This window comes from Dioscorea cayenensis, chromosome 4 (genome assembly GCF_009730915.1).
Source record: "Dioscorea cayenensis subsp. rotundata cultivar TDr96_F1 chromosome 4, TDr96_F1_v2_PseudoChromosome.rev07_lg8_w22 25.fasta, whole genome shotgun sequence".
NCBI classification, from domain to species: Eukaryota; Viridiplantae; Streptophyta; class Magnoliopsida; order Dioscoreales; family Dioscoreaceae; genus Dioscorea; species Dioscorea cayenensis.
In genome coordinates, this window is record NC_052474.1 from 13,863,462 (window position 1) to 13,885,521 (window position 22,060).

The window sequence follows — 22,060 nt, forward strand, 5'->3', positions numbered from 1 at the left end:
CGACTCTTTTTCACTTGAAAACACTCTCACAACATTCTTCGAGTCCATTGCGCCAGTTTGGTGGGATTTTAGCAAGTTTTCAGGCCGGCTCTTTATTTCCTCACTTCTCCTCGTCGGTAAATTCATTTTCTTCATCTTCTTCATCAATTCATGATTTGTATTGATTAATCTGGTTAATAATGCTTCGTTTCTTCAATTGGAATAATGATTTATGTTTAGAATGAAGTTAGAGATATTATTGAGTTGTATTTTTGGATTGTTGATGCCTGGCCGTGCGGTTCTCATGCCCCGTGAATCCACACGGGTGTGCGGAAATTCCACACGACCGTGTGGATTTCTGCAGTATTGTTTTATCAACTTGTTTGACTAATTTTGTTTAAATTTGGCAGATCATGACACCTAGGACAAAGAAGCAAGTTGATAAGAGGCCACGTGAGTCATCCTCTGAGCCTGAGGGCATGTGATTTGCGATTCCCGAACATCAGACCCGTTATGAGCGTTTATCGAGACTCCACTTTGGACAAACTCGATTCCTGGACATGACTATACTATGAGATCTTCAGCAGGGAGATGAGTTCGCAGATGAGGTTGAGGACCTTGTCTCAGATGGTGGTTGGCGGCAGTTGTTGATGATTAGACAGCCAGCTATCTGAGAGTTTGCACTAGAGGTGCTCTCCTCGTTTGAGTTTGATAGAGCGTATGCGAGCTTCAACGATTTGGGCACCATTCGGTTCGAGTGTTTGGGCGCCACCATAGCTTGAGCATTACGCAATTTTTCCATACTACTTGGCTTATACGAGGAGGCATTCCGCAGTTCGAGAGGGTATGCACGGTTGCCCTCACGATTATCCTGTAACCTTGACCCCTGAGAGAGCTTACGAGTGCTATGTGGTCAAGGTCGATCTGAGCTGAGGGGTCTCAAGGCCACGTGCCTTTCCCGACCTGCCTCTGAGATATTTGCACACCATCATGAGTAGGTCGGGTGAATGGCCGTGGCGATAATCTTAGTGTCTTGAGCCGCCCGGGGAGTTGCTTGTACTTGTACTCGATGGTAGAGCGTAGTCGATCCACTTAGGGCACATCTTGGCTGATTACATCGGACACCGAGGGGACGATACACTAGACTAGGGAGGCGATCTTCTCGGGGCCCTTACATTACTGAGATTAGTCCTGGGCATGGGTCTCTTGGATTCGATTCGCGGGGCCGAGAAGATGAGTGTACCCGCTCCCCTGGGTCTAGAGATGATGCGGTTGATGGGCATGGTCCGCAGGATTCGGACAGGGGTTTTTGCATTAGTCCTACCAGCCTGAGAGATAGGGCGAGGGATGAGGGTGATGGCCGGAGCATCTCGGCCCGCCCACGAGCCTCGGCCCGCATCGATGGAGACCGAGGCACCTCCAGTGCCGAGGAACCACCCCGATGCGTATGTTTTTCACCTTCTCGAGCCATTGATCGCTTTGAGAGGCTCGAGAATGCTATAGGAGTGGTCCGAGCCGAGGTTGCCGAGATTAGGGCTACGCAGGCCACTCAGTACATAGAGTTCATGGCGCGTTTCGACATATTACAGCAGATCCTAGAGCAAGACGTTGCCTCATCATTTGTCCTGCAGCCGAGGACTCTTCAGGCCCCGCTAGTGCCTCCAGCACCTCCATCCTCGACCCCAGCACCGGAGGACCCACTATATGCTTCCACTTCAGTAGCAGCAGCAGCGGAGCTCGAGAGCGACTCCGACACTTGACCTTTCTTTTACTTTCATGCATTATACACTATCTTATTTTCTTGTTTTTTAGACTTGTTCACTCAGAAAAGATTTTCCTTCTGAGTTTATGTTATTTTGCATTATCGAGTTGTATTCATTGCTTCATCTTTTATACACTCGAGTTATTTTTGTTTTTCTTGAGCTTCACTGAACCCCCTCGTGTATACGTGCAGATGGTCTTGTCTTCTTGGAAATTGAGACTTTGTCATGGGCACGGTCAAGGTGCTTCGGCACTTGGCCGTGAGAGCTTCACAACCTGTTGAAACACTACTCCCGATGAATTAGCTTCATCAAACGCAACACTAGGAGTTAGGGGAGTATTGTTTTGATTGCTTCTCCCACATCTATTTTTGAATGATATATTTTGAGTGAGCTTGCATGTGTACATTGAGGACAATATACAATTTAAGTGTGGGAGGGAGTTTCATAATGCGCACATCTTTTCTATCGTTCTTGATTGATATATGCTCACATAGCCAATGGCGGTTCACGTTAGTTGCAATGTTTGTATTCTTAAGTCTAGGAGAATTGTTAACATTGAATGTTTTCATGCTCTAGTTCTTGCTTGAATTTTTAGGAATTTTTGCCCGATTTACACTTAGTGCAGTACTCACTCTTTGAACTCTATTGGAAACTCATGTTTGATGTTAAAGGGACTAGTTAGGTTTAATTCTTTTGCTAAATTGAAAAAAAAATGAAAAGAAGGAACAAAATAGTTTTATTGTTTATTTGTATTTGTTGGGTGGAAATAGCTACCACCTATGAAGTATGAAGCTACTCTAACAAGTCGGATACTAGTTATACCCTAATGAGAGAAAGAGCTATCTCATAGGATGAGTGAAAGCTACCGCTCGGGTAGAAAAAGCTACCACCTCAAAAGTGTGAAAGCCACCTTAGCGGCCGCTTTGGAAAGGGCTACCTTAGAGGATGTATAAAGCTACTACCATCTTTTATAATTTTTATCACTTTTGTAGATAAATAAGTCCCTCGTACTTAGAACTTTGAGGAGTATAACTTGGGGTGCTTTGAGTGAGTTCACACACTTAAACAAAATTTGGGTTTGTTGTCCTTTTTGATTCAAGTTTTTAGCTAGAGCATTGATTTTTCGTATTTAGTGTTAAAATTTTCCTTACTTGTAGAATACTTTCTTTTTATACCTCGGTGAACCTAAGGCCAAGCACTTTCGATATTTTCTTCATTGATGCAAAGAATGTTTTATTGTTTCCTTGAGGATAACAAAAGCTTAAGTGTGGGGGAGTTTGATAAGTGCTTGTGCGATATGAATGAGAAGCGTTCATTCCTTATGTTGAGCATTACTTTTCTCAGGTTTTTACATTAATATGTGTGTTTTTATGTTACTTTTACGCAGGTAGGGCTGTGAGGCTAAGTATGAAGGAAATAGGCCAATGTGGATCATAATGCACCTATTTTGGAGGAGATCTTGCTAAGGTTCAAACGCGAAGACATAGGACAGGTGTGAGATGCTAGAGTGTGTGCCAACCTCTTCGCATTCGAGTGAGTACATCCATTTGGAGGGGTACAAAGGCAGTCACACTCGAGCATTCCGTCTTATGCATACAAGAACAAGAACCCAACCAACATATATATCATTGAAGAAGCAAGTGATTCACGACGTGAACGTATGCCCGTTTGCTTTACCCCGATGAAAGTATGGAATTGGGAAGTTATTCAGGTCGAAGACTGTAGAAGAACGCTGTAGCAACACTGTTGCAATTACTGTAGCAGCCGGCCGAGAAATCAGAGAAACAGAGAATCCACACGGCCATGTGGAAATTATCCACGCCCGTGTGGAAATTCCGTATGGGCGCATGTACCGTTCACGCCTGTGGAGTTGCCCGATTCCAGCCCTATTTAAAGCCGGTTCAGCCCCAATTTTGGTATTCTTTTCTCCATCTTTTCCCCAACTTGCGAGAGGGCTTCTTCTAGGGTTTCGAGGGGTATTGGCCAAGATTTTGGAGAGGTTCTATGGCTCCGACATCGTGACTCCATTAGGAAGAAGGTTGGTAGGGGAGCTTTGATCGAGGCGTGTCCTATACTGGACGAAGGAATCCTTGGACGACGAGTAGAGGACTTTCCACAAGATCATCGATACGATTATCGAGGGGGTTTCTTTATGGATTCATTGCTTTTACATTCTATTTCTTTGATTGTACTTAGCTCCATGGAGAGCTAAACCCCCTAGTGGGTACTTGGGTGATTGGCAACCCTAGGATGTATTCGTTTCTTTGAACTTCTTTATTATGCTTTCAATAAATTGATGTTTATTGTGAGTTCCAACCTTGAATGCTTGATTGTATGAACATTTCCCCTAGAGTGACACTAGGGTTGAGAGTTCTTGTTGGTAACCTTGTGAGTGAGTGACACACCACGAGCGTTAGACAAAGCTAGGTTGGAGAGGGTTGAGAGGGTGAGTCAAGAGGTACAGGAGCGTCCCCTTTCCCATCCGACGTGATAGATTCTACCTCTATTCCTAGAGTTCTTTGCGGCCATAATAGAGTGAATGGTCTAAGGGATGAACCTCCGCTGGGGCCTAGTTGCGCGTGCAATGGAGTGAAGCGTTGAGGTGATCTTAGTATCTAGGGCTTAATTGTGGCTAGGGACCTTCCGCTTTGGACCAAAGGGTTGGGTCTAAATCTAGGGAAGAGATTTATCACTTGGAATCCCTAGAGCTCATTGCAACTCTGTCAGAGTGTGAGGTGTTGAGATTGTTCGATTTCTCCTGTGGGACATGTATAGAGTTAGGCATAGTTGACCTTAGATTTGGGACTATGTGTGTAAGGATTTCCACGACTCACCATTGCATTGATTAGGAAGCATAATAGAGAGTTCTTGCACTTGAAGCGATTATCCTAGGGTGAAGCATCATCCGAGTACCCCATCTTTATCGATTGCCTTGCCTCCTCCTTACTTTTACTCTCTTACTTGTTGCTTTTAATTGTTGAGAATTGAATCATTATCACACTTATCATTGTTGATACTCCACATAGCTAAAAATTGAATTAAGTGTCTTTACTCCCTACTCCCTGTGGATTCGACCCCGCTCACCCGGGATTATTACTTCGACAAACCCATGCACTTGCGGGATATACGCAAGGGGACCTTGTCAATACTTCCAAGGCATTAATCGACATGGATGGCAGGGAGTTGACACTGAAGGTTGGAGATGATAAGCTCACATACGGCCTCACCGAAGCCATGTGGCATTCTCTTGACTTCGATGATACTTTTTATTTTCTCGACACTACTTATGAGATAGTTGATGAATATGTGTAGGAAATGTTTAATCCGGACCCATACGAGGGATTGCCAGACCAAGAGGTGGATAATGAAGAAGTAATGGCGCTTGGTCTAGAGGAGAAGGTACCATCTACTCCGGGGATCATGAAGAAGGTGCTCCACAAGATGAAGCGGGTGAGGAGACACCACAGGAAATGCCCCAAGGCTGTTGGGGATGTGCGCGAACCAAACAAATTGGACAAACCTTTGCTAGGCGGTACTAAGCCTGATAACTCCCCCTCTACTTTCAAGAAGCTATGCTCATTATGCTTTCATGTTATGGTTAAAGGGCAACCTTCATCTATAAGCCCCCGTGAGGTAAGACAAGGTACATCAAGCTTAGTGATGTTAAACAAGCGATTCTTGGGATGCAACACAAGTTTTTACTGGTTTCCTAGTTCTTAGATTAGACTTCGCATGAATAAGCATGAGTGTTGGTGTCTTGATTGTTAAATGCTTTTGCTGTGATTTTTCTTGTCGATTTTTGATGTCATCGTGTGCTTTATTGTGTTTTGGAGGAGAATTTTGGTCGTTTGAGCTAATTTTCAGTGTTTTCTCTGGGTAAAGTTGCTTTGTAAGGCAGGCATTGAATTTATTTATATGTTCAAGAATTTTCTTCAGAGCCTGCAGTGTTTTTGAAGTGTCCAGAGAAAAAAAAACACACGTGGGTAATTTCTGCATGGGCGTGCGTCTTCCTGTAAAGACTTAGAAATTTTTTTCTCTAGAGTGTACAGGGGCGTGGACTCGCCCCTGTGGGTCATCCTATGATAAACGCACGGGCGTGAGTAATTTATGCACGCCAATGTGGATCTCTACAGAGAGTTTCTCCTCCATCCTGAGAATACACAGGGGCGTGCATTCGCCCCTATGAACTGCCCAGTAAGAATCCACACTAGTGGAAAATTTCCGCACGGGTGTGTGGAACACTTATAGTTTTTCTCGGGTTGGACAGAGGAACCTCAGGGGCGTGGAGATATCTCTGTTGGTCTGGCGCACAGGCGTGGGTGATTTCCGGATGCCCGTGTCGTTATATACAGAGACAGTGGAGTGTTTCCCAGAGAACGCACAAGGGCGTGCATCTACCCCTGTGTAGCTCTCTAATGGAGTCACACGGACGTGGGTATTTTCCACACACCCGCGTGGTTGCGCAGAATTGCAAGAGACACGAATTTTCCTTAAAATCTCTTTGCCTTTATTCTTCAAAACATCTTTAATCACTTCCCCTAAGACCTGCCATCGTTGATTTAACAAGGCTTCAAGCGAGCTTTCCGGCCGATTTCTGAAATTCTCATCTTCATATCGTCGGTAAACCCTTATTCTTTCTCGTAATCGCCATACGTGATTTTAAATGATTAAAAATGGTAAATGTTGTCCCGTCTTATGATAAAATGCTCTGTACATGATTAGAGTGAGTTTAGGAATCACATTTTCAGTGTATTCTTGGAACTTGGACAAACAGCCGTGCGGCTTTCACGCCCCGCAGAACTACATGGCCGTGGGTAATTTCCACACGACCGTGTGGATTTCTACAGTATTGTTTTTCTAAAGCTTCTTTGATCGTTTCTTCATCAATTACTGCAGGTATGGCACCTCTTGCAATGAAGGAAGAGGATAAGCGCCCGAGGGAGACTCCCCCTGAGTTGGCGCATATAGAATTCTCGAATCTCAAGCATCTAACTCGATTCAAGTGGTAATCAAGACTCAGTTTTGGGCTATCTCGTTTTATGGATTTAAGTGTGCTGAGTGGGGTCCAGCAAGGCAAAGAGATGGCCAATGAGATTAACAAGTTGTTGGCCGTCGGAAGTTGGCGAAGACTATTAACGATCCAAGAGCCAGTCATCCAGCCGCTGATGCTAGAGGTACTGCCATCCTTCGAATTCAAGCAGCCGTATGGGAGATTTGACATCATTGATATCATACAGTTCAGAGTGTTCAGATGTCAGTTCATGAGTGTGACTGAGTTTTTAGTGTGTATGGGCTTGCATGATGAGACATATACAGTGACAGGGGTGTATGGGTACTTGCTGACTGATTATACCGGCACCTTGACCCCACAGTAGGCATACCAAGCTTTGTGTAGACAAGGGCAGTTTGAACAGGGAGTGTCCAAGGCCACATGTTTTTCCCGGCCGAGCTACATGTATTTCCACTCAGTTCTTAGCAGATCTGTTCATGGCTGAGGCGACAACATAGGTGTTTTTAACTGGCAGGGGTTACTCTATTTATATTCCATGGTCCGGACTATGCCGATTCACCTAGGGCACGTTGTGGCAGATTTCCTAAGGCACCAGGACTAGAATGAGAGAGTGCGAGTATTATTTGCTGGACCCTACGTTATTAGACTTATCTTGGGGATAGGCCTCGGGGATGCTATCTGAGGGGCTGAACAGATAGTTGGTCCTAACCCTCTTGGACTTGATACACTCAAGATAATGGGATAAGTGTGCAAATATAGGCCAGGAGCTCACTTTTGGTTACATCTACCAATGAGAGCGCCGAGGTTGGAGGAGACGAAGCGGAGGGTTCTGCACAGGTGGAGACCAAGGCTCCAGAGCACACGTTCACTCCTTCCTGAGCCTATGATCATATTGAGAGGCTCGAGAGCGCTGTGAGTGTATTATGGTGAGATATCACCGAGATTCGAGCAATACAGTCAGCACAGTATACCGCGATGATACCCTGTATCGACATGTTACAGTAGTTATTCATTAGCCGACCTCCGGCTCCTCTAGCTCCTCCAGCATCACCATCACCTGATCAACCGGCATATTTAGATTATCCAGCACCAACAGAGCCGACACTAGGCGACACCGACACTTGATTCTGCTTTTCATTTCTTTACTTTCGCATTATATTTTGGACTTGTACACTCAGAGAAGATTATCCTTCTGAGTTTATTTTCTCTTATCTTTGTCTCAAGTTGTATTCATTGCTTTATCTTTTATATACTCGAGTTATTTTTTATTTTATTGAGCTTCACTGAACCCTCTTGTGTATGCGTGCAGATGGTCTTGTCAGTATGGGAATTGAGAACTAGTCATGGACAAAACCATGGTGCTTTTTACACTTGGTCGTGTGTGCTTCACAACCCGTTGGAACATCACTCCCAAGGATTTAGCTCCATCAAATGCAACACTAGGAGTCAGGGGAGTATTGTTTCGATTGCTTCTCCCACATATATTCTTGATTATTTTACATTATTAGTGAGCTTGAATGTGTACATTGGGGACAATGTACAACTTAAGTGTAGGGGGAGTTTCATAGTGCACTTGTCTTTTATATTGGTTTTGATTGACATACAGGCTCACATAGCCAATGGCGGTTCACCTTAGTTGCAATGATTGTATTCTTGAGTTTAGGAGATTTTTTTGACATTGAATGTTCTCAGGAACTAGTTCTTCCTTGAATTTCTGATTGCTTCCCCGCAAGTGTACGGGATCGCCAAGTAATACCTCATGTGAAGACACGAGGATCGTATTCCATGGGGCTAAGGATCTCCTATTACTCCTTCTCGAGCTATTATCTAGCCAAAGATCTCAAGTGATGGATTTTTACTCTACTAAATGTAATTAAAGCTAAAACGAGATTATGACCAAATTAGAGAGAACAAGCAATAAGCAAGCAAGAAAATTAATGAGATGCAAAGGCCTATGGATGAGGATCCCCTTGAGGGGTTATCATGCAACATGGATGATGATCTAAAGATGCAAGGGTAAAATGGACCATGAGATTCCAAGATTAGAACAACCCCAATTTCTCGGCGATTGAACCCAAATCCCATACGAACATAGATAGGAATTTCTTCCAAATCTACATTCCTACGATTGCATTGAGTACGAGGAAATCTCACATAGGATTAAACCTACTCTTCTTCGGATTAAACCTACATGGAGGGCTACCAAACACCCGATTTCTTGGCGTGATGATATAAGTATCCCCTTCTAATCCATTCATGATCTAATACATGCGAGCAAGTCAGATCTACATGCATCACTCATAAAAGAGCTACGGATTTCTCCTTAGTGTAGCACTTAGCATGAAAACAATGGATTAAATCTCAAAATTACCCAAGCATGGAATTAACAAGTTATCATCCAACATACATGATAAAACCCCCCAAGGTTCTCCAACACCCGGTGGCCTTGGGGGTCTAGTGTGTCATCATCCCACAACAAGCAATACTAACAAGCAAAACATGAAACAAAATCATAAATGACACTTCCTAGATGAAATGATGGAGGAGGAGGTGAAGAATGTGCCGAATGACGCTTTCCCCGCCAAAGGAGTGCCAAATGACGCTTCCTCTAGCCGCGGGTCTCCTTCCTTCGAATCGTGGTAAATCTCCCCTTGAATGATGTTGCCTTATTGCCTTGAGAGTCTTCGACCTTGGGCTTGAATGATCTTCTAGCTTCCTTGCCCTTCTTCTCCTTCCCAAGGTCGCCCAAAATCTCCCAAGTGATCTCCCCAAAATCGGCCAAGAAAAGGTCCAGCCAAAAAGTCCTTTGTTCTGCCCTAAAAGTTGGTATTTATACCCTTCGAGGCATACGGGTCGTATGGGGGTCGTATAGCACTCAAAAACCCTAGATTCACGATCCATACGGGGTGCATATGGCCCCCATACTGGGTAGTATGGAAATCTGGGCAGACACTCCAAATCATTCCGCTGCTACAGTACATACGGCCCCCATACTGGGTAGTATGGGGGTAGTATGAAATTCTTATTTTCTTCTATTTTCGCCCAAATGATATCTTCTTGTTCTCCATGGTTTCCTTATGCCCTACAAAGCAAATAATAGACGATTAAGCGCAAAATATGCATTAAACCTCACAAAATACATGCAAAGTGAATACGATATATACATGAAAACATCTACATTTAGATACTTATCAATTTCTAGGAATTTTTGCCTGATTGACACTTGTTGCACTATTCGTTCATTAAACACTTTTAGAAACTCAAGTTTGATGTAAAAGGGACTAATTAGTTTTGTTTCTTGTCTTGATTTTGTTGGAAAAAATGGAAAAAGGAAAAGTAAAGAAAGAAAAATATAGTGTTTAGTTGTCCATTTGGGGGTGGAAAGAGATACCACCTATGAAATATGAAGCTACTCTCATAAGTCGGATACTAGTTATGCCCTAATGAGAGAAAGAGCTATCTCATAGGATGAGTGAAAGTTACCACCCCAGTAGAAAGAGCTACCACCTTGAAAGTGTGAAAGCCACCTTAGCGGCAGCTTTGGAAAGGGCTACCAAAGAGGATGTTTGAAGTTACTACCATCTTTTTTATTTTTGTTGCTTTGTGTAATTAAATAAGTCCCTTATACTTAGAACTTTGAGGAGTATAATTTGAGTTGACGTGAGTGAGTTTACACACACTTTTTAGCTAGATCATTGATTCAAGTTCCTTTTTGATTCAAGTTTTTAGCTAGATCATTGATTTTTCGTATTTAGTGTTAAATTTCCCTTACTTGTAGAATGCTCTCCTTGCATGCTTTGGTGAACCTAAGCTAAGCACTTTCATTATTTCCTATGCTTCAATGTTTTACTTTTGCTTGAGGACAAGCAAAATCCTAAGTGTGGGGGAGTTTGATAAGTGCTTGTTTGTTAAGAATGTGAAGTGTTCTTTCTTTATGATGAGCACCACTTTTATCAAGTTTTAGCGCTAATACTTGTGCATTTGTGTTACTTCCATGCATATAGGGTTGTGAACCTAAGTATTAAGAAAAGAAGCCAAAAGTAGATCATAATCGCATTGCTTGGTGGAATCTTGGAAGGAACAAACGTGAGGACACAAGTGGGACTCCAAGATACGTGAATGTGTGCCAACCTCCATAAATTCAAATCACTACAATGGATTGGAGGGGCACAATGGCAGTCACATTTGCATATCCCGACCCGTGCATTGATGACAAGATCTCCGCCAATGAAGCTTTTGACTAAAGAAGACGTGCGATCTACGGCATAAATGTGTGCCCGTTTATGTTGCCTCGATGAAGAGTGTGGAATTGGGAGTGTTCTAAGCGACTACTCCAGCAGTTCTGTTCACAGTCGGCCAAAAATGAGATTTCCAGGGAATCCACACGGGTATGTGGAAATTCCCCACGCCCGTGTGGAAATACCACAGGCCCGTTGGAAACATCCACAGGGGCGTGTGTATGCCCGATTCCAGCCCTATTTAACCCGTGATTTAGCCCAATTTTTGGTGTATTTTTCACCTCTTCTCTTCCACTTTTCTCCATCGTTTGGAAGACCATCGGCTAGGATTTTGAGAGGCTTTTGGCACGTCTTAGGAGTGATTTCGAGGATTCAACATCGTGATTCGCTGGGAAGATGGTTATTGTGGGAGCTTTCGTCGGCATAGATCCAGCGAGGTGTGCCTTAGGTCGGACAAGGGAACCCTTGGAGAAGACTCAACTACTCCATAAGACCTTCAACACGAACACTGAGGGGGTTTTTCTATGGATTACTTGTTTTTACATTCTATTTCATTATTGATTATAACTAGCTCCATGGAGAGCTAAACCCCCGAGTGGGTACATTTGTGAACCTTAAGATGCTATTGTTTCTCTAAACCTTTTATTATGCTTTCCTTAATTGATGTTTTAATTGAGCTCCAATCTTGAATGCTTGTTGAATGATTTCTCCCTTAGAGTGACACTAGGATTGAGAGTCTATATCGGTAACCTTTATGGATGGGTGATAGCTATAAGGGTTAGACAAAGCTAGATTGGAGAAGGTTGAGGTCAGTCGAGAGGTAGCGAAGCGTCCCCTTTTCCCTTTGATTTGATTTACTCTACCTCCATGTTCCAAAAGTTCTTTGTGGTCATAGTAGAGCGAACGGGCTAAGGGATGACTTTCCGCTGGGCTTAGTTACAAAGGCAACGAAGTAAAGGGTTGAAGTGATTTTAGCACTTAGGGCTTAATTGTGACTAGGGACCTTCCGCCTGGATCAAAGGGTTAGGTCTACACATAGGAATAGAGTTTAGTACTTCGAATCCCTAGAGCGTCTTGCAACTATACACAGTGCGAGGTGTTGAGACTGATCAATTTCTCCACCGGGACTTGGTGTAGAGTTAGTCATGGTTGACCTTAGATTTGGGACCATGTATCTTAGGATCTCCATGACTCATTAATGGATTAGTTAGGAAGCATAATAGTTGGTTTTGCACTTGAAATGATTATCTTAGGCAGAACAGTATCCAAGTACCCCACTTCTATCGATTGCCTTATCTCTCACCTACTTTGCTTCTTTTTCTTGTTTATTTTACTCTTGTTTACACCACACCTTATCAACACAATCATTGTTCATCTTCATTTGGTTAAGTAGCAATTAAAGTATTTTTACTCCCTACTTCCTGTGGATACGATACCCAACTCACATGGGAATTTATTACAAGATAAACTCGTACACTTGCGGGTAACACACAAGGGGCGTTATCAGTTTACTATAACAAATTCATTAACATGTCGCTACTTAATCGACCCCGTATTTATTATCCACCATGCATGAGTGTAGGCCAGTATTGGACATCCTTAGCACCTAGTGACAGCAAAAATACACGGAAAGCTACTCGTATGTTGAGCCCCGTGTACAGATATGTTCATGCTCTTATTACATGTTATATTGGGGGTCAGAAGGATAGCACTGGAGTGCTTACATAGTCCGACTTGTTCGCCATATATGGCATTCTTGAGTAGCACCCCATCCATCTTGGGCACTTGTAGCCGAAGCATTCATTCATCATGGTCAGTGTGTTCATCTGGGAGCCATCTTTGGAGGACCCTACATCACTAGATTGATTCGCTGTATGAACTTGTTGTACCACACTCGAGGTATGACTATAGTCAGGGATGTGGCACCTCTTGGAGCGCCTATCTTGCAAGCAATTGGGTTATTGGAAAAGAATGGTGGCACATACAGACTTGCTAAACACTTGACCACAGGAGAATCTAGTTAGCGCGAACCAGATGAGTCAGACTCCGATTCTGATGAGCCACCTACTCATGTTACTCCTGGAACTTCATTTCCATCAGATTTTGACTCTCGTTTCAAGACTATGGAAGATAGCATTCATCCTATATGTCACGAGCAGCGCGAAATGCGAGGTCAGATCTACCAGATTCTAGAGGGACATCGCCAGCTCACAGAGCACTTCAATTAGTTTGTCAGCTTCTTAACATCCTCATAAACCATCACCGCTTCCTATTCCATTGCCCCGCCTTCTGCAGCTTTTGATGATCTGTTCCGCTTTTGACCATGGACATTTGTTTAATTTCTGTAGTTGTTGTTTATTTTTACTTTCTGCATGTGTGTTTGTTTGATTCCAATAAGTTGGGAAGGGTGATGCCCTACCAACCTTGTGTAAGACCTTATTTGCTTTCTTTAGTTTGTGTGTTTGACTTATCTCTAGTTTTTAGTTTTTTTGCATTTAAATTTTTATTTGGAATGATGATATTCCTTTTTGCCTTACAAGGCATTAAGGGAGCCTGGTGAGCCTCTCCACATACCATGGGAGCCGGACCCGACATGTATAGCTCGCCATATTTTGTGCTAAGGTCACTCTTTGCCAATTGCACAAGATAAACCACGGAAGTTTGTTGTCACCCTCCTCCATTATTTTCATTGCATATATTACCATGTTTTTCATGATCAGTGTACATTGGGGACAATGTACAATAGTAGGTGTGGGGATGGGTGTATTTCATGTATTAGGGTCATTATTTGCATGCTAGTACTACCCATGATGGAATGTTCATTATTGTAAGACTCTTCTAGCATGGATTAATGATTGATTGGAGTTACATATTTGTTGTTGTGCTCTATTGAATCCTATTTCACCTTTAATATTATCTTGTGCACTGAATTTTTTATTGATGCCCTGGGAATAGACAATTTGACTACTCTAACTCTCTTGTATGCTTAACACACAACTTTGAGTACTTGGCCTTAGAACACTAAGTTCTATCTTTCAATGAACTCTTAAGAACTTCTAAGTCTTGTTGAGCTAGCCCTAGTTTTGTGGCATGTAGAGTAGTCTGAAGATGTGATCTAAGGTGAATACGAAAAAAAATTAAAATGAATTTAAAAGAAAAAAATGATGAAAAAAAAAGATGAGCCTATGTCAGTATTCCTCTGCTAATGAAGCATGAATGCGTCTATGTAGACTGTAATCGACTAGTTGGGTGGCTCTTGTGCCTAACCAGCATGTGCACCGTCTAGAAAGATTTTTTGTGCAGTCTATGTTAGTCAAACTCGAAAAAAAAACAAATGAAATGAAATGAAAATAAAAACCGTAGTAATCTTTTTGAGTGCTGGATGTTCTGAGAAGAAAAAGGGAGTTAGTTAAAGTTTAAGAGTTAAAAGGATCTTACTTGTTCACTAGAGTAGCACATAGCATTCTAAGACTCAGTATTCTTTGTATGTGGAGTGATTAGCATCTAGAGTTGCAATGATTGAAGTCAGTAGGCTACAAAAAGTCAGGACAGATAAGATGGAAGATTCACACACATGGCACAGATATATAAGAGGTCAGACAGGATCTTTCTTTTATGCTTAATATTTGTAACTCAACATCTGTATATCATTCTGTAGCAGTGGCACTATAGCAAGATCACTGCAGCAACTACTGTAGCACCAAGAGAATTTTTGAGTCAGGATTTGACCCAGGCCATATGGCCTCAATGTTGGCTTGGATTGACCCTAGGATAAATACTGTAGCAAGAGAAACCATCTTCTAGTTTGCTTCATACGGCCTCAATGAGGTCATCATTGACCCCATCATAGACCCCAGGATGGCTTGTTTTGGAGGGATTTTGGTCTTTTATTAACCCGTATACAGCCCCCATATGGCTGGGATATTTGGGAAGTATAAACGCACATTTGAGATGTGGAAGAAGGAGTTTTTTCGTAGCCACAACTTGGGGAAGGAAAAGAGAAATGAAGACATCTTTTGGAGGGTTTTTCTTGAAGCTTGAGAGGTGATCAAGGGCTTGGAACTTCAAGGGGAGAGTTTCACCATCAAGGGGAGAGGAGTTAAGAGGTTATTCGGCATTCATTTGGCTAGAGGAAGCATCATTTGGCTGGCCTTACTTGTCTTCTTTTGCATATATTGAGCTTTCATCAGAACTCTCATCTATGCCATACAATGGGTGCACATTACCTTCGGGTCTTTTTCCCCCTAATCTTTGCTAGGGTTCGACTACCAAAATTTACTAAGATGCTTACGGTGTTGCAATATCCAGGTGGTAAAAGTCGATCAGATACCAATTTCTTCTTTCGGTAGAACTCTTCCTGTATTCATAAAGTCTGTGAGCATTGCCTTCCAAATATTATTTTCATTTGCTGTGACCGAGCCTTCCCATGGTTTAAATCTACAAATAGAATTGTCTTGTATGTGGAGTAAGTGTTGTATAGGTGGTACCCAATCATGCTAGATATTAACCATAATTTGCTCACTCCCTTGTGTAGAGTCCAAATCTGCAATGATGAACCTTCTCAAACTTTTTTTAGTCCTTGATGTAAGGTTATTTCAATTTCACTGTCTGGTGCAACTATGTTTGATGAATTTACTCGTGTCATGCACAGTATCTTGCAAAATTAAGAAAGATAAAGAAAGTTAAGCTCAAAAAGATATAAATAAAAGTAAAGAAAATTAAAATAAAATAAAATAAATTGGCTAGAGCAATAAGCTAAAAGTTTCCTAGAATTCCTTAAGTCCCCAGCAACGGCGCCAAAAATTTGGTCGCTTCCCCACAAGTGTACGGGATCACCAAGTAATACCTTATGCAAGAGCGCAAGGATCATATTCCATGGGGCTAAGGAGCTCCTATTACTCCTTCATCACCTATTATCTAACCTTACAACTTAAGCATGGTAAACTACTCTAACAAGTGCAAAAGTGTAAGCAAATTGCAAGTATGAGAATTATAAAGAAACACAAGAGATCACAAGAGCAATGATGAGATAAAGAGGCCTAGGGATGAGGATTCCCTTGAGGAGTCATCATGATATATGGATGCACAGTAATAACATAGCAAGGGTGATATAGACCGAAGGATCTCAAGATTAGTCCAACCCCAATTTCTCGGCAATTGAACCCTAATCCCATACGAATGTCGATAAGGATCTCTCCCTAATCACATTCCTATGATTGCATTGAGTATAGGGAGATCCCGCAATAATGACACACTTACCCTAAGTCTATCCTTATGGTTCAGAGGGGCTACCGACATCTAATTTCTCGGCATGTTGATACAAGTATACCCCTTCTAGTTCATTAGGGATCTAATACACATGAGTAAGTCACATCTATGAGTTCAAATCAAATAAGAACTATGGATTTCTCCATTAAGTAGTTCTAGGCATGAATAACAATGAACCAAACCATAAATCAACCCAATCATTTTAATTAATAATAAGGCATCAAAAATACATGATGAACCCTCCAAGGTTCACCTACATCCGGTGACCTTGGGGCTCTAGTGTGACATCATACAAATAAACATGATAGAGACAAGAAAAGCAAGAAACAAATGCATAAGTGACACTCCCTAGTCCAAATGATGATGAAGAAGTGCACGGCCGGAAGATTGATGCTTCCTCTAGCCGAATGAATGCCGAATGACCTCTTAACTCCTCTCCCCTTGAAGTTCTAAGCCCTTGATCACCTCTCAAGCTTCAAGAAAAACCCTCCAATAGATGTCTTTGTTCCTCCTTTCCTTCCCCAAGTTGGGGTTACCAAAAAACTCCTTCTTCCATCCCTCAAATGTGCTTTTATACTTCCCAAGTATCCTGGCCGTATGGGGGCCATATAGGGGTTAGAAAGAGACCAAAATTTCTCCAAAACAAGCCATCCCGGTGTCTATCCTGGGGTCAATCCTGGGATCTATTATGGGGTCAATGATGGCCTCACCGAGGCCGTATGAATCAAGCTCGAAGATGGTTTCTATTGCTACAGTATCCATCCTGGGTCAATCCAGAGTAGCATTGCGGCCGTATGGCCTGGGTCAATCCATGGTGCTACAATGGTTGTTGTAGTGATCTTGCTACATTGCCATTGCTATAGTACTCAAAGCTGTGTGTAATCCTTTCATGATGCATCTGTTTGCAACACCGTGACTTGGTTTCCTTCTCTTTTTCACCCAAGTCATATCTTCGTGTCTTCCATGGCTCCTCCTTGCTCTACAATGCAAATAATACACAATTAAGCACAAAACGGGCATCAATTCTTATAAAATACATTCGTAGATATATCAAATACATATACTAAATTATGTACATTTAGACACTTATTAGTGAAGTTCTTTCTCAAACCCCTAACAAAGGGTATATGTAATCGTGGAGGTGTGCGGGCTGTTGTGTGGGCATAAATGAGGGTCCATGACTCAAAAATGAGAGAAAACCCGAGTGCAGTCGCGGTGTGTGCAGGCGCACAATGCGCACACGACCTTCTTGCCAACTTGTGCGGCTGGGTGTGCGGTCGCACAGAGCCCTGCAGAGCTCGCCTATCTTTGTGCTGACCCTGCGTGTGTGCCACCTGCCCTAGGTGCACGACCTTCAGCTATGTTGTGCGGCCTGCGTGCAGCACACTTACGTCGCGACCTATGCCACCCCACACGATTAGCTTCTATAGCTGCTTTTGCATTTGAAGTTCATTTGCACTTCGTTTCTTCATTAGTATTTTTCCAAAAATGGCTCCACAATTGTTTGTCTTCTCAAATACAGTCTTTCAATTTCCAGAATTCAAATAAACACATCAAATGCACATATTGACATCAAAAGATAATATAAATTGTATGAGAATGCTCATGAGTTTTAGGAGTCATAATGATATATTTAGGCACTTTTCAAATACCCCCCACTTGAGCATTTGCTTGTCCCCAAGCAAATAGACATTAAAAATATGGGAGACTGATAAGTGACTAAATACACAACTTTAGGCAAACAAGTAAATGCTTCATAGTAAAGGTAAAACTTAAAATAGTAAGCAATGACTACTCAAGACGCTCTATGCACTCAATGGCAAAAGTCATGATGTGTGTGTGTGACCCTCAAATTTCGAGACCACATGAGGCTAGGTCGGGATAAATAACACCTCAAGGACCACTTCTCGAAGCGATCACGCTACTTGGTGAGGCTTGGTTTTGACGTGATAGAGGACTCCCTAGTGAGTTCCGAAGGGATCTTTTCTCTTACTAAAAAAATAGAATTTCAGTCATTTTCAATTTTTGTTTTTCTTTTTATTTTTGGACTAACGTGAACTTACAAATCCACTTTCCTAGAGCTTTGCAAATTCATATAAATGTGCTCATGCCTATTTACAGTGTTTGGCTGGAGGAGCACCCTGGTTAGGAGCAAGAACCCCCGGTTACTTTGATATAATGGCAGAGGAGCACTCTCCTTTTTTATTCTTCATTCATTTTGTGCTCTTTTTGGGACCAAGTTAGAAAATAAAAGAAAAAGACATTGAGAACTCATTAGGAAAAGCATCTACGGTGTCAAATCACAAAACACAAAAGAATGGGTTAGCGATCAAGAGGGTCATGACTGGTTGTTGCTATGTCTAACCCTAGGTGTCCAAGGTTCTACACGGGGTGAGTGCAAACAAATCTTTCGAGAATGACACAAAGATCTTAAGTGTCCAAGGTTATGAGCTGCTTAGTGTTTATCCTGGTTCTACAACATGATGCATTTACTATGCAAGGATTGAAGACATCATAAGTTAACAGACATGCAACAAAATCATAATTTTTTAATTAAACTACAACACACAATACCATGTACAATATACCGAAATAAGTTCACAATAAGTGAAAATGTTCTCATGAAGATGTACCCCACACCCTTAAAGTAGTACATTGTCCCCAATGTACATGAATCAACAGTGCAAAATGATTGTACAAGGAAAATAAGAGAGGTGGGTTAATGAACTTCCTTGAGGCTCAAGATGTTGGTTATATTGGTTTGGAGCTCGAGTCGGCCTCAAATAGTCCAAATAGTGAGAGAAACAAGAGTGTGATGTCGAGTTCATCCTGCAAGAAAATTTGACATCAAATCAAGGTATCCACCATCCCTAAAAAAACAAAACAAGGAAAAACACAAAAAAAAGAAGAAGGCTGCGAGCGATTGCAAAAGCAGCAATCCCAAGTTTCGAAAGATGCGATAGAGCTTGAAATGAGCTTGAAAATGGCGTATAAAATTGGGAATTCAAGTGTCGGGGCTGAAGTTTTCAAGTGAGCAAGGGTGGAGGACCGGGCAAAATTCCTAACACAAGGGGAGTATGTCGAGGCGGTAGCGCCCTCCCTGATCTGTCTTGGTGTGGTGTACGACGCACAAAGGCCGCACACTCTTCTGGTAAGGGTGCGTGGGCTACGTACAGCCCGCCCACAAACACTAAGTGCTACAAATACATCAGAACTAGCCGCGCCGACTAAAAAAATTTGTCCAAAAACAAGCTCCACAACTCAAAATGGAATACATGAAGAAGCAAATAACTGAAGTTGAATGTACAAAAGAGTTTGGCAACAAAATTAAAAAGTATAAAAAACCTATAGTAAATAACGAGAGAAGATGGACAAGAACAATAAGGAAGAAAATAAAGAAGGAACACTTGGAAACAAATTTGGGCTGCCTCCCGAGAGGCTTGTTTAGCATCATGAGCCTAACGTTTACAAATCAACAAATCACGGTGGTTCAAAGGAAGAGATTTTTTACTTAGCGCACCCATGGGGGCGAAATAATGACCCAAATGGTAGATTCAATGAGAGTAAAGAGTCAACATTGTCCATACCTAGATCGATAAAGCATGTCGTCCGTACCTTGTTATTGCTTATACGGTCAACCTTTGGACTTAGCTTCTTCCATGCTCTCTTCCAAGATCTTTCTCCCTTAGTTTTCTCTTTCATCTTTTTTGTAGTTTCCATGGGTGAGTCCCCAAGTGTTTTTGCTTGTGTCATTTCCCCTCCACTATCCACATCTTGCAAATATTCATCCAATGGGCTTAACATGAGCACTTCTTGAACACAATCCTCAATAAGTAGTTCTATATCATCAAGGGCATAAGATGTATCATCGAGCTCTTTCGGTTACTTCATGGCTTCAGGGATCTTGAAGGTGGCTTCTTCACTCCCAACACGTAGTGTCATCTTCCATGTTGGATATCCGGGAGAGCACAGGAAGTAGCAAGGAATGGCGAGCCGAGGATGATAGAGACTTCGTATCCTCATCCACATCAAGAGCATGACAAAAGTCGATTGAGAACACCAACCCACCAACCTTCACAATAACATCGCTCCACGATGCCACGAGGGGCACCGAATGGAGCAGTCGACCAATTGGATGGTGATTCCTATTGGCTCCAGGTGGTGTAGCCCCAATTTGGGAAAGAGTTTGTAGGGCATGATGTTAATACTTGCCCCGGAGTCAGCGAGAGCCTTTTACTACACATGAATCCCCAAAATGGCATTCTACAATTAGAACATACGGGTCTTTATTTTTTTGAGAAGCTTGCTTTGTATAATTTCCGAACAACTCTCACCAAGAAAATCTTTGTCAAGCTTTCCTCTAGTTTCTTTCTATTTATGTGACTCCTTCATGAATTTTGCATACTTGGGCATTTTGGCGAATGCTTTGATGAGTGGGATATTGATGCGAAGTAGTTTGATCATTTCAAGGAACTTTTTGAATTGGGTGTCATCCTTATCTCTCTTAAGCCTTGTCGGGTACAGGACTCTTGGTTGATATTCCTGCATATGGTTCTTCTCACTTCGAGGTTCAATCACCTTATCATGGTTGTCATTAGCCTCTTCTTTAATAGTAGAAGAAGTGCCTCTCACCACGTTCTTCCCATTTTCTCTCGGTGACCTAGGCTTTGGCTGCACCTCGACTTCTTTGCCACTTCTCAATATGATAGCTTGCAAATGTTCCTGAGGGTTGGTCTCTGTGTTGCTAGGGAGACTCCCTTGTTGCTTTTCAGAGATAGATGCCGCTAGTTGCCCGATGTGCTTCTCTATACTCTGAACTGAGGCATGCATATTTCTTACTGTCACTTCTAAAGTGTTGAGTCTTGAATCTGTGACTTGCATAAATTTATCTAGGACTTCTTCAGAAGAAAACTTTCTCTCATATGGTGGTAATTGTTGTTGTTGGAACCCAAGTGGTTGTGGGGGTGGGGGGGGGGAGGCTACAGCAATCCTTGCTGAGGAGAATCCCAATGTTGCCCACGGTGATTCCGAACTAAAAAATCTATGTGCCGCTGCAAGTATGGATTATATACATGTTGGAATTGATTGATTTGGCTTGCTTTTAAGGCTTGGTACTCATTAATCTGCCATTCTTGAAGATGAAAATTAGCACCACCTGAGGTTTCTTGAAAATCCATTGCCATGTGCACAAAACAAAACTAGAAAAAAAATAAGATATCAAAGATACAAAGAATATTTACAAAAGAGAAAATGAATGACAAGAGTAGCGAGCTAGAAATTTTTCCTAGCATTCTTGGACGCTCCCGGTAATGGTGCCAAAAACTTGATGAGTCATCGTACGACAAGCTAAAAAAAGCTAACCTGCGACTCCCCGGCGCAAGTGCATGGGTGCATCAAGTAATAACCCTCTTATTGCAAAAATAAAGAGGGATCGTATTCCCAAGGCCGAGATCTACGATTACTTCCTTTTTGGGGGTCACTATTTAATCGACTAAAAATAAGGTTGTTGTTTGCAAATATTGAGCTACAAAAATAAGACAAATAAAAAAAATGGACTAAACTAACCACACAATCCCGAACACAAGTTAGAGTGAAGAAACCAATTTTAAAAGGTAGGCCCCAGATAAGTGCTTATGCGATAAGAATGTGAAGTGTTCTTTCCTTATGATGAGCATTACTTTTTATCGGGTTTAAGCGTAATACATGTGTATTTGTGTTCTTTTTGCGGATGTAGGGTTGTGAAGCTAAATATTGAAGAAAAGAAGCCAATCTAGATTGTGAATGCACTATTTGATGAAATC